We start from the raw sequence: 5,729 nt of genomic DNA, 5'->3' as shown, positions 1-5,729 counted from the left end.
TTTGTTTGCATGTTCTCTCCCCAATTAGACTGTAAGGTTCTTGATAGCAGGGACTGTCTTCTCTCTATTTTTTTACCCTCTCAGACTGGTAAATGCCTAAGACCACTCAAGTCACTCAATCCTGATGACTAACTGACCAGATAGGTTTCCAGATGGTGAAAAGGAGATCTTTTTCTGTAGGAGCTAAGTGCTACTGTTTCCTTATTGCACATCTTCGCTGTGATAAAGTAAACCTTCTTCTTTGTTAAATGTTCAATGTTTTAGGAGTTCTATTCCCACATCCAACCTAACCTAAAAAGGCTCTTGCTTTAGAACTGCACCTACAATTAAAGTCAGAGGGGAATAGCGTGAGATACTTTACCAGAAACTTTATAAAATCTAGATAAACTTTAATATATTTCTCTGATTTTTCAGTGTACTAAATCTGAGGAAAAAAGAAATGAAGGAAGGAAGGGAGGAAGGAAGGGAGGAAGGGAGGGAGGAAGGAAGGAAGGAAGGAAGGAAGGAAGGAAGGAAGGAAGGAAGGAAGGAAGGAAGGAAGGAAGGAAGAAGGAACGACGAAGGAAGGAACGAAGGAAGGAACGAAGGAAGGAACGAAGGAAGGAACGAAGGAAGGAACGAAGGAAGGAACGAAGGAAGGAAAAGAAACAAAAAAAGAAAAAAGAAAGGAAAAAGAGAGGGAAGGAGGGATAAAGCTAAATTGCCATGCTCTCTTGTGGTCATTTTTCTTTTCTAGATGTTCAATTGCCATACTTTCCTCCCACTGTGGATTCATTACTGGTTTTAGCACTCCTGCAATCATGGGATACTTTTTCTTCCATCGTCCAATATTGCCCTTACTTCCATATTCTGTAAACATCTTAAAAAAAAAAAAAAACCTTCACCTTCCATCTTACAATCATTATTGTGTATTGGTTCCAAGGCAATAGAGCGGTAAAGGCTAAGCAATGGGGGGGGGGGGTTAAGTGACTTGCCCAGGGTCACACAACTAAAAGGTGTCTGAGGCCAGATTTGAACCTAGGACCTCCCATCTCTAGACCTGGCTCTCAATCCACTAAGCCAACCAGCTGCCCCTTTCTTTGTCTCTTAATGCTTTCTTCAAGTGGTCCAGAATGGTTGGCAGCCATAGAAGTGATGAATGAATGTATCTTCTATGGATTCCCTCTTTTCTTACTTCTCTCCCTCCCTCTTGTCCTTCCTCCCTTTCATTTTCTTTCTTTTCCTTCCTTCTTTCCTTCTTATTTTCTTTCTTCTTCTTCTTTCTTTCTCTCTCTCTGTCTTTCTGTCTGTGTCTCTGACTCTCTCTCTGTCTCTGTCTCTGTCTCTCTCTGTCTCTGTCTCTGTCTCTGTCTCTGTCTCTGTCTCTCTCTCTCTCTGCCTCTCTCTCTCTCTCTCTCTCTCTCTCTCTCTCTCTCTCTCTCCAGCCACTCTCCCCTCTGCATTGCTGAACAAAAACTTATAGAGATTACTTTTTTGTTTTTCTTTGATAAATAATATGTGAATAGCCTCTCAAAATAAATTCATTAATCCAAATCAATGGAAATGCATTTATTACTCCTATCCCTTTCTTCAAACTACATTGCACTTTGCAAGCTACAAAAAGCCATTTACAAAAGCAAATTACACTCTAGTTTGCCAGCAGGTGGCATTTCATGCCTTAATTTAATGGTACTTCATCAACACAGATATTCTGGGCTCACTGATTACCACTCTATATTTGCAAAGTACTTTACTATAATTTTTCATTATCTTTACTGGTTATACCATGTGGAAACCTGTGAGGTGGCTAATGTATGAGTGGGGAGTTTTAAACATCAGTCAGAAAATTGCAAGGGCCAGATGCTAGAGAATCACAAGGAGCTTTTTGACATCCAATATGCAGTAAAGCTTAAAGAATAGCATTGTCTGGAAATTACAAGGGCTTTAAATTTGACAGGATCCCAAGAGATCCCATATACTGATCTCAAAGAATTAGGTTAAAAGGGATTAGTGACCATTTAGTCCAACCCATACCCCCTAAAATACTTTCTACTATGATATGGCAACCAAGGGGTTATCCAACCTCTGCTCAAAGACCTCCAAAGAGGGGGAAACCTTTGCTTTCCAAGATAGCCCATTTCATTTTGGGATAGTTCTAACTGTTATCAAGTTTTCCTTTGTCAATCCTACATCTGTTCCCTTACAAATTTGACCCAGTGTGCTCTCTGGAGCCAAGCAGGAGAAGTATAACTCAACAGTCCAACAGTTGTGTTTATCCACTGTCTTTTCCTTCAAGCTAAAACCTTCCAGGTTCCTGAGCCCCACTAAATATGTCATGAACTCAAGCCCATTCACCATCCTTTTATGAATAGTCTCTGGTTAATCAATGTCCTTCTTAAAATAAGAAACCTAGAAACTAGGGCACTTCAGAATCTCCACAGATATGGATAGAAGGTCCCCAAGCTTGTAGGAAACATTTCTTGAGGGTCTGGCCCTTTCTGTATCCTTTGTACCCTTTTATGTCCTACCACTTCTTGTACAGTGCCTAACATAGTAGATGCTTAATAAATGTTTATTGGTTGATTGACTGATTGAGATAGAGTCTAACTAGAGCAGAGTATGGAGCCATTATGACTTTCTTTATTCCAATAAGTTTCATCTCTCCTAAGGCAGCCCAACAACGCATCTGCTTTTCTGGCTGTCTTGTCAAATCAGGTTGCATTTGCAATGTACTAAATCTCCCAAATACTTTTCTGACAAATTGTTAACAAACCATACCTCCCCCATCTTCTATTGTAAAGTTGATTTTAAAAAAACACAAGTATAAGTCCTTCCTTGTATTCCTATTAAATTTCATCTGAAGCCTCAGCACCTGGGTTCAAGTTCTGCCTCTGACTTGCCCGGGCTATCCAATCCTGGGCAAGTTATTTAACCACTAAGGGCTCTGAGCAACTTTCTAAGATTTCGTTATTGCAGAGAAGGTGTCAACCAGCATGAAAGGGCGGGGTGATTTCCTCATCCCAGAATTCTTCATATCAATGAGATGACAGGTCCAGTACCAATCTCCAATTTCAGTTGATTTTGTTGTTGTTCAGTCATTTCAATCATTTCTTACTTGTCATGGTGCCATTAGAGATTTTCTTGACAAAGATACTAGAGTGGCTCGTCATTGAGGCAAACAAGGTTAAGTGACTTGCCCAGGATCACACAAGTAGGAAGTATCTGATTTGAACTCAAGTTTTCCTGACTCTAGACCTGGAAAACTATCCCTTACAATACCTACCTGCCCCCTTGGTTGACTCATTACCTCGGTCTGTGCTTTGCAACCTTGGAGCAAATGTTCAGTCATTTTTCAGTCATGTCCAACCCCATTTGGGGTTTTGTTGGCAAAGATACTACAGTATTTTGCCATTTCCTACTTTTATAAGAATATATAAATATGAGTTAATCAATGAGAAACCAGCAAGTGTTTTGGGCAACTGCCATGCACAGACCAAACTCACAAAGAAGGACAGTGTATCAGAGGCAGAGTAAATCCGATAGCCCTTCACTGAGGAATGGCAGTTGGGTTTACTGGTCTCTGTCAGCTATCAGGGAACAACACAAAGATTAACGACTCACACACTGTGGGTTCTTTGAGGTAAGAGAAAACAAACAGGAAGGAAAATAAAACAGTTTAATTGCATTATAAGGGTCGGGAGAGTGGGAGAGGTATATCTGTCACTAGGAATATCTAACTGGCAAAAACTGGAGTTCTAAGGGGGAGTTTCTCTGTCAACCTAACTTCAGTCAGGCTGACAGCCTTGGCTGAGGACTAGAGGGAGAGAGCTGGATATTGGGGTTTCTCACAAATGGTCCAGGTCACTTCCTTGATGGCTTCAGGATACCAGGAACCAACACCTTGCACAGCCAATAATCCAAAAGATACCATGTAGGGAAAAATGCCTGCTAGCTGTCCACCAGAAAACAGACACTATCCACTACTAAGGATTGCCTTGAGAGACGTTGTCTTCAAGTTTCCAATCCCAAAGATGCCAAGCTCATGGAGTCCCTGCTGGCTGGACCTCTGCTCCAAACCCCTCACACACCAGCAATGACAGTTTTTCTCTCTCCTCTCTCTTTGCCTGCATTCCATTCAGAATGCCCATGGCTGACAGCCAAGGTTTTGCCCTTAGCCTGCCTGCTAAATCTGCTCTCCTACTTTTAAAGTCTATTTCCCTATTACACTTCTCCCACTCACTTTACAGATAAGAAACTGAGGCAAGCAGGGTTAGGTGACTTGCCCAGGCTTACATAGCCAGTAAGTGTCTGAGGACCGATTGGAACTCAGAAAGATGAGTCTTCCTGACTAGGGAAGACTTTCCCTGACTAGGCAAACTGTTTGCCTCAGTTCTTCACCTATAAAATGAGCAGGAGAAGGAAATGGCAAAGCACTCCAGTGTCTCTGCCAAGAAAACCCCAAATGGGGCCTCCAGGAGAGGGACAGAACTGAACAGCAACAGTTTGGGAGAAGCATTCTGTGAGTTGACTTCACACAATCCCTTAAATAATCTATCATTCTAATGCAAAGGGCACCCAAGGGTGCCCTAGCCTTCTCTTATTGGTATTGTTATCTTCATTTTATAGATAAGGAACTTGAGGTTCAGAGAGCTTTTGCTTTTTGCTTTGCTCTCCTCTACTGGCAGCACAGTTTCCTATAAAAACTTTCCAAATAAGTTCATATCTAGGTCTCCACAGATATGGGTAGAAGTGACCTAGATTTTAGCAAAGCATTTGATAAAGTCTCCCAAGCTTCAATGAAAGCACTGAAGGTAAAAATGCTTATCAGGTAGAGGACAACCTTTATTTCACCCTACACTTCTCTTTTGAACACCTTCCCTCCTGATTCCACACTGCAAACTCTCAACCCTAATGTCATTGTGATTTTCTTCCAAAGAAAAATGAACTGGCGGTTGTTAGAAAGGCAGCCTGCCAATGTCAGGGTTAAGTCTCACCTGTATCCCAAGGACCTTGAGCCATCCAGCCTCATGTTAGCACCCAGAGGGAAACAAACGGCCCTTTGATAGTACTTTGGGATGGAAAACTTCAAGCTAGGCACTAAATCAACAGATTTTCTACTTGCAAGCAAGAGAGATGCAGAGATTGTCTGACTGCAATCAGGCTGATCTTACTAAAATTAGACTACTTTTATGTGGACAACCCCTGACATTTTAAAAACTGCTCCATCTATTCTCATTGGCTACTATTTTGGTGATTGTAATACACTCTCTGACTGTCGGGTTAGAGAAGTGTCCAGGGATTACAAAACATCCTCCCATCCTTCAGAATAGGATATAAGGTATAAGGAAGTTTCATTTGTTTTTACAAGGCAAGTTATAGTAGACCTACGATTTCTGAAGTCCAAGATGAAGTTACTTGGGGTTATCCATTAGCTTAACTCCATTTCACTGGAAAGGTCAATTCACTTTCCTTCTGACCAGTAAGGAAGGGCAAAGTCCAGGCCTTTGCTTGTCAGGTTTGTGGCTCAATCCCTTGCTGGTACAAGTGCTCAATCCTTGTTCCAGGAACTCTTGACCCTCGTCCAAAAATCTGGAGTTCAGGAACTCAGGAACTTCTATCATTTAGTCACATGCTTACCTTGTCCTCAGTTGTCATCTCTCTGCTGTAAATTAAACCTCTCTCTCTCTCTCTCTCTCTCTCTCTCTCTCTCTCTCTCTCTCTCTCTCTCTCTTTCTCTTGCTGCCTCTCTC

This window comes from Gracilinanus agilis, chromosome 5 (genome assembly GCF_016433145.1).
Source record: "Gracilinanus agilis isolate LMUSP501 chromosome 5, AgileGrace, whole genome shotgun sequence".
Lineage (NCBI taxonomy): Eukaryota > Metazoa > Chordata > Mammalia > Didelphimorphia > Didelphidae > Gracilinanus > Gracilinanus agilis.
This window is presented reverse-complemented; position numbering follows the sequence as displayed.